At 35.6% G+C, this 12,368-nt stretch overlaps 1 protein-coding gene across 7 annotated transcripts in view; it reads right to left on the reverse strand.

The window, feature by feature from the left end:
- LOC136029439 (uncharacterized) overlaps positions 1 to 12,368 on the reverse strand; it is a 180,616-nt gene that overhangs the window by 84,234 nt on the left and 84,014 nt on the right. For 3 of the 7 annotated variants that reach the window (XM_065707841.1, XM_065707843.1, XM_065707842.1), the window contains exon 2: positions 10,511 to 10,598. The exons of the other annotated variants lie outside the window; for them this stretch is intronic. The gene's annotated coding sequence lies outside the window, so the exon portion shown is untranslated. The remainder of the gene's footprint in view (positions 1 to 10,510; positions 10,599 to 12,368) is intronic. 7 annotated transcript variants of the gene reach the window in all.

Here is a 12,368-nt window from a genome sequence, read left to right on the forward strand (position 1 = left end):
CATGGGGATTACAAAAATGAAACTGGACCACGTTTGCCACTCTGTAGAGCGTCTCGTTTATCAGGGTTGGTTCATACGCAGTGAGAGTCATTCACAACGATCACAAACATGTATGAAAATAAATAAATTAATCTTAATTAATCATTTAAATAGGGACGTCAAATCGTGCTGACCAAGATGCTTATTTTTACTTAGTGAAATCTAGGCGATTCAGAGAACTTATAAATATCCCCATATTGAGGGGAGTAAAGGGTCTGAGCATATGCTCAGACCAATTGCTTTTTGTACCAAAACTAACGTGATAGAGGTCGCTAGATGGCAAGTCGTAGTGTAAAAATACAGCACCCAAATTCCAGCAATAATAGCACATGTTTTCATACCAAATCTGCATGTTAGGGGGGATCCCCCCGACTGTCCAAAAGGATACTTGTCTGTAGAAATGGTTCGCAAAAAAAAATTCGTTTTTCATCTTTGACCTCCCCCATCGGGACAAATCCCCCTAAGGTATAAATATGCCAATCAATATGCTCATGTTACATTTAAGCAACTTCAATCGTCTCTTCGTCGGGACTGTTGAAAAACCTGATGATATAAGACTGCCCAAGTTTTGCTTGGTATGTTTCCATAACACCAAATAAGTAAGCTTCAGTAAAACGCATAGTAAAAGTAATTTAATGATTGTAACTAGTTAAAATTCTTACTGGAGGTTTAAAATGTACTAATTTAACGAGGTAGCAGGAGCAAAAACACACAGTGTTCACAGATGAGACATTGGATACACGTTACATTTTCTTCTTTTTTTCTTTTTTTTACAGAGCTTGCATACTTATAAACAAGAAAGGGAAAGCTGTACAATTCGGACGATTTTTGCGAATCCCTACTTATCTAACATAGCATTACTGTTAATATGTCTATAAACAAAGCAAGCGTCTCCATTTCCACCTTTTCTTCCTTACATTCCTCCCCATTTATAGGTTGGCTCTGACTAGACATAAAGAATAGCTAACACACGCCTGGGAACAAAACTTAATAACTTTTCTCCAAATGTCTCGCAGATTCGGCAAAAACAAACCTACTTTAGCAACGTGTTTTTCTAAAAACTTGGATAATTGACAAATAGAATTCAACTCAGAAACGTAGAGCAGATACGAGTACAACTGCCAAGTAACATGGAAACAGGAACAAACTGCATAACCTATCTGGGAGTTATGTTTGGACCCTACGATAACAATTTTTAGATCTCGGGCAAGGATCCAGTTGGCAACTTGAAGTACCACGAGGACAATGTAAATTGGAAGGAACGAATGGAAACCAAGGTGCAATCGAGTCAATTTTCTTCCCTCTGGTAACGCAGTCAGGTACCACGAGGACAATGTAAATTGGAAGAAACGAATGGAAACCAAGGTGCAATCGAGTAAATGTTCCTCCTCTGATAAAACAGTCAGTACGGTAGCTCATTTAGGGCACGATTTATCACATGTATATGGCAGGCTTTTGTCGAGGGGCACATGGATTTCTTGAAACTAACTTATACTCACAGAGTGGTAGATTCAATGCGATACAAGTCAATATATTGAAGCCGGGGATTGAACCAAAAAAGATTTCTTATTAATGTTGATGCATCTTAGAGGGGGTAGGGGTGCGGTTTATCAGGAGCAAACATGCCCACTTGATTTTTAAGTAAGAAATAGCTTCAAAATTTCAAATGATAATCTATAAAAATGCTGCATTTTTTTTTTAAATTTCAAATGAAGAAGAAACGGGCTTGGACAAAAATTATTTTTGAAAATATTTCCATGTTTTTAGTATTACAGCAAACTAACTTTGAAATTCACAGAGTTTAAAAAGTTCTCTGTAGCCCACTCAACTATAAACCAAGGCTGGTAATTAAAGAATATTTTCCCAAACGAACGTTTTGAAACTACTTTTGTCCATTAAGCTATTTTGTGCGTATTTTTACGCAAAGAGCCCAACAGGAAAAAAAAAAATTAATAATATTAAGGTAAAACAAAAACGATACTATTAAATCAGTAACTGACTTTGTCATACACGAGTAGGCTACCTGATGTTGCCATGAAAGAATACTCTTGTAAATATAAATAAGGTAGGAGTGGAATTTTAGGAATGGGTTCAACGGGCCTAGTGGAAGTATAAAAAGGGGCATTTTTAGGCCCCTATATGTCCATTTTTACAGAAACAGGGGCGTTTCTTACAAAAATCTGAGGGGGATTCAGCCCCCTCCCCTCCGTGGAGTAACGAAAATAGAAATATGGGTTAAAAAACAGAAAGAGTACTATACAAAACGTTGGCCTATTCTTAGTCTCTCTAAATTTCAAATCAATGCATCGTTATGAGGTCCAAAAGCTTGCTATAGCCAATTTTATAAGTTCCTCTAAGAATTTTTTTTACTATAGCTAAATTTGTGTTTGAACAATTGATGATTCCATGAACCCATACTTTCGTTCGTAAACTTCGCTTTTTCATTTCCCATGCTAATTTACGCTTATAGTTTGAATGCTTAGAGATTTGAACAGGGATTTTTTTTTTCAAATTTTTTTCCCGAACCAATAAAAGTTCAGTTGGGGATAAGTCCTTTTATTAGACAGTGAAAGCATATACAAATAAATCTGGATATTTGGACCATATACAACAGTGGTCATTATCAGAAAATAAACTAAAGAATTTTTTTTAACAGAACCAATTTATTTTTCCTTATGTATATATTAAATAAAAAAAAAGTTTTTTTTAACTAAAAGTAAGGAGCGCCATTAAAACTTAAAACGAACAGAAACTACTCTGTATATGAAAGGGACTGCTTCCTCATCAACGCCCCCCTCTTTACGCTAAAGTTAGACTCTTTCTCTCAACTCTACTTTTTAAAACAGTAAAAAACTTTAGCGTAAAGAGCGGGGCGTTGATGAGGAAGCAGCCCCTTTCATATACGAAGTAATTTCTGTTCGTTTTAAGTTCGTTATGTAGCTCCTTACTTTCAGTTTAAAAAACTTGTTTTTTTATATAATTTCTGAACGTTTTTGAATCAATGCATGTTTTGATTTTGGCTCTCCACAGAGGAATAATTAAAACAAAATTTTCATTTTTTTGGCTAAATGGCTTTCTCATAGTTTTGATCGAATGATTTCGAGAAAAAAGGAGTGGGGGAGGAAACCTAGTTGCCCTCCTATTTTTTTGGTTACTTAAAAAGGCACCTAGAACTTTTAATTTTTTACGAATGTTTTTATTAGTAAAAGATAAACGTAACTTATAAATTAGCTTACGTAACAAAGTTTTGTATTATCATGTTTTTATTACATATATGAGGGGGTTCACCCCCTCGTCAGTACCTCGCTCTTTACACTAAAGCTTAAATTTTGTCCCAATTCATTAAGAATGACCCCTGAATCACAAAAGCCGTAGAATAAATAGTTGAAATTATTAAAAATACTTTAGCGTAAAGAGCAAAGTATTAGGAGGAGGTGACCCCTTCATATGCGTAATAATTTCTGTTCGTTTTAAGTTTTAATGCTGCTCCTCACTTCCAGTTGAAAAAACTTTTTCATATTTATTTTTACATTGTTTTTTTAATAATACTAGAAAATCCTGCGGTCCCTTCATGGAAATTTTCTTCCCCCATGACAAATTCCTCGATGGAAAGTTCCCCCAGCCTATCCCCCTCTTCTCAACCCCTCCTCTCAACCAAAATATCCCCCCTGAAAACGTCTGTACACTTCCCAATAACCATTACTATATGTAAGCAATGGTCAAAGTTTGTAACTTGTGGCCCCTCCCATGGGGACTTTGGGAGAGTTAGTGGCCCCTAAAGACATAGTTATAAGGTTTTTCGACTACGCTGAATAAAATGGCTATCTCAGAATTTTGATCCGTTGACTTTGGGAAAATAATTCGCGTGGGAGGGTGCCTAGGTGCCCTCCAATTTTTTTGGTCACTTAAAAAGGGTACTAAAACGTTTCATTTCCGTTAGAATGAGCCCTCTCGCAACATTCTAGGACCACTGGGTCGATACAATCACCCCTGGGAAAAAAACAACAAATAAACACGCATCCGTGATCTGCATTCTGGCAAAAAAAAATCAAAATTCCACATTTTTGTAGATAGGAACTTGAAACTTCTATAATAGGGTTCTCTGATACGCTGAATCTGATGGTGTGATTTTATGACTTTTAGGGGGTGTGTCCCTCTAATTTCTAAAATAAGGCAAATTTTCTCAGGCTCGTAACTTTTGATGGGTAAGACTAAATGAAACTTATATATTTAAAATCAGCATTAAAATGCGATTCTTTTGATGTAGCTATTCGTATCAAAATTCCATTTTTTAGAGTTTTGGTTACTATTGAGCCGGGTCGCTCCTTACTACAGTTCGTTACCATGAACTGTTTGATATATATATATATATATATATATATATATATATATATATATATATATATATATACTAGCTGTTGGGGTGGTGCTTCGCGCCACCCCAACACCTAGTTGGTGGGGCGCTTCGCGCCCCCCAAGCCCCCCCGCGCGCGTAAGTCGTTACGCGCCATATTAGTTATGCGCCATTGTAGTTGTGTCCCTGTGTCCCACCTGTGAATATAGATAGATTTATATATGTGTTTCAAACTACGCAAAAATTGCGAATAAACAACATTCTTGGCTTTCCCATTGTCTGTGCATATGCAAAGCCGTATGTACTAATAATGACGTCATATACAAACGCTCTTTTTACAAACAAACAAACATGCATCCACATAACTCGTTTTTATATAGATAGATACAATACAAATTAACTGCGTAAAACTTGCGAATAAACAACATTCTTCGCTGTCCAATTGTCGCTGCATATAAATACATTGTCAGGTTTACCGACCCTCGAACATGCAACGTACAATTGTCCATGGGAAAAACAATCAGGATTAAGATCTATACCACATTTTTCTAATGATTGACCTTGAGCTTTGTTAATGGTGATTGCAAATACTAATCGAATTGGGAATTGCAATCTTTTATATTGAAAAAGCAGATCCGTTGGAATCATGGGAATGCGAGGAATAAGAACAGCCTCACCCTCATAAGGCCCTGTCAAGATTGTGGCCTCTATTAGGTTTTCCATTGTTTTTTTTTACGGCAAGTCGCGTGCCATTGCAAAGCTTTGGTGGGTTGATATTTCTTAAAAGTATTATTGGTACGCCTATTTTTAGTTGTAGCACGTGTGGTGGAAACCCTGAAGGATCTATGGAATTTAAAAATTCAGATGGAAAATTAACCGCTTCATTTGGTTCCAAAACTGTGTCGACTGACTTGTAAAGGACTGCCTGGTCTCGAATCTTGTTCAAAACAATATTGTTGATTTCGTGGACGTCTATATTTTTGGGTGCGAGAATCGCTCTTTCACTTAGCCATTTATTATTTTTATAATTTTTTAGAATATTCGGAAATACTTTTTCAATCAATTCATTTTTGGACGTCACTAAATTACAGAAATCAGCAGGTAGTTGTATACGTCCTGAAATTGAGTCTACTGTTTGACCAGAGTCATCGTTTTGCAATCGGACTCGCATATTTGTAGTTAATTTTAATATTTTTACGTGTGCCTATAAATTAGAATTTTTTAGGCAAGCATTCATTTCGTCTGCAGGAGTTAAACTACGTAAAAATTGCGAATATACAACATTCTTGGCTTTCCCATTGTCTCTGCATATACAAAGCCGTATGTACTAATAATGACATCATATGCAAACGCTCTTTTTACAAACAAACAAACATGCATACATACAACTCGTTTTTATATAGATAGATAGATAGATAGATAGATAAAATACAAATTAACTGCGTAAAACTTGCGAATATACAACATTCTTCGCTGTCCAATTGTCGCTGCATATAAATAGATTGTCAGGTTTACCGACCCTCGAACATGCAACGTACAATTGTCAATGGGAAAAACAATCAGTATTAAGATCTATACCACATTTTTCTAATGATTGACCTTGAGCTTTGTTAATGGTGATTGCAAATGCTAATCGAATTGGGAATTGCAATCTTTTAAATTGAAAAGGCAGATCCGTTGGAATCTTGGGAATGCGAGGAATAAGAACAGCCTCACCCTCAAAAGGCCCTGTCAAGATTGTGGCCTCTATTAGGTTTTCCATTGTTTTTTTTACGGCAGGTCGAGTGCCATAGCAAAGCTTTGGTGGGTTTATATTTCTTAAAAGTATTATTGGTAGGCCTATTTTTAGTTGTAGCACGTGTGGTGGAAACCCTGAGAATAATATCTCGAGGTAAAAACTGATCACCGACCATAACGATGGCCACTTCGTCGATAGTTGGAGCATTGTATCTACGCACATGTTGGCCAGGAGGCGTTTTGTCAGCGGAAATAACAATTTTATGCGTATAAGTAGGCATCAAATCGATGGCTGTTTTGAACAGACGCACTAAATTATTATTTTCGTGGAAAAGATGTTGTAATTGGGAAACGATTGTCCTTTCAATGTTGGGAGAAATTTCGCAACGTGCAGTCAATTCAGAATTTCTATCACTGATGAAGTACAATTGTAAAAATTTATGATTCTCGCCTGAGAATGGTAGAAGAGACCCTGCTCTATGATAAATTTGCCCTTTTACTTTGAAAGTAGACATAAATTGATCTGGATTTTCAATTTGGGCTCCAAACGACGTCATTTGGAAACATGAGTTGTATTTTCTGATTCATTTATATTCCTTATGTCCCGGTGTCCCGGTCGTCATTTATATCCCCCTGTTTTATATCCCGCTTATTTTTCAGTTTTTTCCTTTTTTTAGTTTTTTTTTTACTTTTTTAGTTCTTTTAGTTTTTACGTTTTTTAGTTTTTTTTAGTTTTTTAGATGAATTTTTTTTTTAGTTTTTTACCTTTTTTTCTTTTTAGTTTTTATTGGTTTTTACCTTTTTTTAGCTTTTTATCTTTTTTATTTTTTTTATTTTTATTTTTAATTTTATTAGTATTCTTTTTCTCTTCTATTTTTCATTTTTCCTTTTTTTTAGTTTTTTTTAGTTTTTAGTTTTTTAAGTTTTTTCCTTTTTTTAGTTTTTTTAGTTTTTCGGCTTTTTTATTTTTTTATTAGTTTTTAGTTTTTTTGTAGTTTTTGCCTTTTCAAAAATGACGGCAACTAATTTCATGACGTCAGCCGAAACATGACGTCACCTGATCCACAGATCCACAGACCCACAGACAGACTTTTTTTTCCATTAAATAGAAAAAAGGGTCATTTTCAAAATTTTCGCTGGTGTCCAGCAATTACATTAGCTCAACTAGAGCAAAAAGAATATAGTTTCCATATTTGTTGGGGGAAAATTGCGGTTTTGAATGGATAAGGAAAAAATTAAAAAGTAAAGTCTTCGATTAGGTCAGAGATAACTAATTTTCACGGATCGGGAGATAAACCCAGGGTATCAAATCCGGAAAATACAAGGAGGAAGCAAGAATTTTGTTCTATTCATTGCTAAAACTTGCGAGAAGGCATTTTTCAAAATTTCAAGGGTAATTTTCACATGAGAAATAGAAAACACCAATCTAAAGATATTTTGCCACATCTAGATAAGTAATTTTACACCCTTCATATTCATGCGCCTGTATACAACATGGTAAAGAAGCAAAATAACTTCATTGCAATGATAAATAGTTTTATAATCCTAGTGATTTTTTGGTTGATTTAGTGACTTTCTTCAATAGTCTAGTGATTTATGAGCTGATTTAATGATTTTTTCCAGAATCTTGTGATGTTTTTCACCGGGCGGCAGCCTCGAAAGAGTCTTCTAGGAGATGGCTCTAGGCGTTCCCCCCTCCCCCTTGGAAAATAGGATTTTCTGAATTTGAGAAAAATTTTCGGACATTTTTAATATCATAAGCACAACTCAATATAAAAAGTCAAAACAAAAATCATGTTTGAAAAAGCGATCGGTTGGATATCATTCATGGCAATCCTCTGTACCAATTCAAATAAAAACAAGGGCGTTGCAAAAATAGCAATAGAGAAGGAAAATATAGTGGGAAAGAAAAACAAATAAATAAAACATATTTATATGGTCCATAATCTGAGATCTGGGACAGGAATCTATAAATCGAAACCAAACCCAGCTAGTTGATAAATACAAAGCATTGCTTTAGACGTCAAAAGAATGTATTTTAGTACAAGGAAAAGGTCTTGAGTTATAAATAAATCGTCTTGAACAATTGCTATTAAAAGACATCATAATAAGGTTTTACCTGTGACTTAGAAAGAAGTCAGAACTTGGGAAACTTTTAGAGATTTTGGTATTGAAAATAGGGATTTCTAGGGATTTGAAAAAATTTGAAGTGGAAACACTAGCGCGTAGTTGCCCTTTCTTAAGAGGTTCGTAATGTACGGGCTAAATGAACAATCGTTGCTGGATGTCACACCAAGTACAATTGCAGTCAAAGTGGTAGAGTGCCAGTGGTCAGGGCAAGTAGTTTCTCTTTTCGAAGGATTGAAACGCATTATTTTGGGCTTATTAACATATAAAATATATATAAAAAATATGTTTATGGGAACAACAAACAAACTCATTGATAGAAAGGATCACTGCAGTCTAGGGGTATAATTCTCCCTAGATTGTTCCTAAGAACCATGCAGGACAAATTGAAAATAAACTAACAATATGAAACACGAAGAACTTATTGAAGGGCCTTTTAATTTTCAAGTTATCTAATTTTTTTAATTATTTTGTCCTATATCAATTATTAAAAAAAATTAACTTAAAAAGGCATCCCCTCCAAATGCCAAACCATAATACGGAGGAGGGATAATCACTCGAATCCACAAGAAGAACTAACTTTTAATTAGAAACTTTTAGTTTATTATCTAATCTACCCCACCCATAACAAGTGTTCTATCATAATACTGAGCAACACATTGAACCTAATTTAGTCTGTTACACAAAATAGCTCATTAATAACTATTATTAATGGAAGGGTGAGCCACTGGAAGAGTAAAAGCCACACCAATAATTTTGATTAGTTTTTATTGTATAATTTTAGTTGAATCTTTTAATTAGGTAGTTTTAGCATTTCTCAATTAGAAAATCTTATTTAATTAAATCATCGTTTTAACTGGGACTTCTTGGCATCTTAAACAAGCCTTCAGAACTATCAGACAGGCAAATCAGGAATAATAGCAAAAGTAATGCTAAAGCTGAAGTTTGCAAGGCAAGGACTAGGTTGATAACAAATGAAAATGTTGCCACGGAAATATGCAAGTTTTAATCTTCTCCTTGAAAAAGAAAATATTGGCAATTAAAGGTTTTGCACAGACATACTTCAATAAAGATCAGTGTTATTGGTGATTGATTCATCAACTTTACAGATGGATCAAGAAATTGAAGAATAAAGAAGACTGACCTTGATACACTGATAGTCAGTACTATTGTCAATACACATTCTTCTGTGAAAGAAAATAAAGCAATGTAATAGGCTTTGAGAAGTCCTGTCTACCCTTGCCTGCTGAGAGGAGTTTTATCTGGCTGGAATTCCAACTGAAAATGTTTTTTCACTTGATTCACTAATGCAAAACAGCAAGAATGTTTTTTTCATTAGTCTTTCAAACGTCTTTTAATTATTTCGATCAGTTGAAAAGCCACGAAGCAGCCGATTTCAACAGCTTTCACAAAGTAGAATGGACCTGGCAAAGTTAATTTTTTCATCACAACCATGCCATGCAGGAATGGTATGGTAAAATCTTGATCCTTGACCACAGCTGCAATTTTAAAAACTTGCAAAATTGGTATCAAATGCAGTTGTATCTTACAAAATGGCGTATACCATTAACCCGACATAGTGTATGGCAGCAGCAGCCTCTCGAACTCAAGAGCCTAAAACCATAGGCACAGAGATTGATTCACTTGAGGGGTGGGGGAGGGCTAGTACCAAAAAACTTTATCTTTTACATTTCAGAGCAGAATTCGTAAGTTTTTAGGGCCTGAGCCCTCCCTCTCCACAGCTGCAACATAAACCTGCACCTTCAGCTCCATTCTTAAACCTTGCGTTTAGATTAGGCTCAAATTAAGTCTATAAATAGGTATGACAATAAACGTATACTGCTTGAAATGTGTCCTATTGTCAGACTTTAATGCGCACTCCGCTAAGCTCCCTACTATTAGCAAATGTTTAATCAAAGCACCAAGCACTACACTGACCTTAATTTTGTCTATTTCAAATAGCCAGCTCATTATTGTCCATGGGGCTTATTAACTGCTTTAAGATATGGTAGACTTTAGGTGGTTTTCCCTACCCTCCAGTCAGTTTTTTTTTAGTGCAACACCAAATCTATCTACTCTTTTTTATAGGTATTTGCATCTATCAGCAAGAAGTGACCAAAAAGAGAAGTTGTCAGCAATAAGCTTTTGGATAAAAACAAAAATTAGTCCTTTTGATAGTCCTTTTAATAATCAATTATTGTTTCCAATAGTCACAACTAATACCTTTCTCTAGCTTGAGCATTTGAAATTTACCTGTATGTTTTCCAGGCAAGATTGCATCTCTACCAAAGTGATAACAGAATATCTTGTTTGTGAACAAGGAACGTTCGAGCCAGGTAAACTGTAAAAAATAGCCAGCATTAAAGTGACACAATGAATTTTGAGGGTACTCTTAGCTTTGTCGTGCTAGGGCCCTCAATAATAAAAAAAAACTTAAGAGCTTTAAGGCAATACCCATGGTAGAAGAAACAGGTCAAGCATTTATAATAACAACAGGAGTAGCAAAGTAAGTAGTTCATCTTGCTACTTGAAAACCAATTATTGGGTTCAGGGTTTCTGCCAGTAGATGCAAGCCTGCTCCACCCATGACACTTTTGCTGGTGGCTTCCAGAGCCATCCAAACAATAGCTCGAGCAAAACAGTATAATGAGTTCAGCCTATAGCAGCCCAATTGATGGTTAAGTTCATAGGAAACTACATCTAAACACAATAGGCTTATCCTTCTCAAATCCATTTCTTACTTCACCCATATTATAGCTTTTGGAAAAGTGATACTAATTTTTCTGAGATTTTGACCATTCAGAAAAAAATTATAAAATCTACAGGCACAACTCTTCTCAGATTTGACAAAATTTGATGTACATATATATTCTTTTAATCTTCATATATTCTTTAATCTGAAGGAACTTTAACCCATGTCCTAACCCATCTCTAAATGCTCAAAATAGTAATTGTAAGACAGACAGACAGAACATAAGAATATCAAACCAGGGCACCACAAGTAAAGGCAGGAAACGCCATACAATGCCCTGAGTCGAGAAAGTTCTTAGCATTTGGTACGTTCAGTCGCTTTGTGATATGGCAACCTCTGGGCAAACAACCTTGAATTTTGCAATAGAGAGTGAATTTCTATATCACGGAGGCAGAAGAAGCAGATACTTGGCAAAGCAAGAGAACATGGATCGGAATTTACTCTTATCAGTTTTAGTTATGAGTTTTCAAAAGGGTGTAGTGTAGAGGATATGGGGAAGGGCAACATCATTATATAAACTTGCTAGAAGAGGTTGATTAAATCTAAGTTTAGAAGATACAATGGAAGCGTATACTCCTGAGATTCTACGTCTGATTTGTTCTAGAAGAAATTTTCGGGTGTGTCAGATAGAAGAAGCAATGGGTAGACCTAGATACATAAGGTGATCTATAGGCTGAACAGAGCTAGATCCAACCGTTATGAAAGGGGCAGAGGAATCTATTTTCCAGTTAAACAGGACAATACCAGATTTGGAGGAGTTGAATTCAAGCCAAAAATTTCGGTGATACGTTGAAGAGTTTGACTAAGATTTAAGATGCTATCAGCATAGCATATCAAAAAACGGTTTACGGAGGACAAAATCAGTGAAGGTGGGCACGGATCTTGTACTTCCAGCACATAGTTATTAAAAAGGTGGGGCATGCCTTTATCTGGGGGTAGTTTCAGGCATATACGTAGTCTTGAATATAAATCAATGAGAACGAATAATGGCCAGATTCAATCCACGTTTACCAGCTTTCAGAAGCATCACTACGTGGGCGAATGCACTTCTGACATCATATCCCCCCAAAACAAGGCTTTCTTCAAACAATTCCACATCAATCAGGGCATTTGCAACAGCGGTAACAGCAAAAAGGTTGGCACACCCGGTACCTCGCTTGAATCCGAACTGATGTGAAGGAGTATAGCAAACTTTTGCAAGCTCCATAATATATAGTAGCTCAAAGAGCTTGCAAAGGAATGAAGCTACAGTAATAGGGCGGAATGATGTACAGTGGACTTCAGATTTCCTCTTTTAGAGATAGGAGTCAGATCTCCAATTCAAAAAGAAGAAGGAACAACAGCCTGGGTGAAAATCAT

Source organism: Artemia franciscana, chromosome 7, assembly GCF_032884065.1.
Source record: "Artemia franciscana chromosome 7, ASM3288406v1, whole genome shotgun sequence".
NCBI classification, from domain to species: Eukaryota; Metazoa; Arthropoda; class Branchiopoda; order Anostraca; family Artemiidae; genus Artemia; species Artemia franciscana.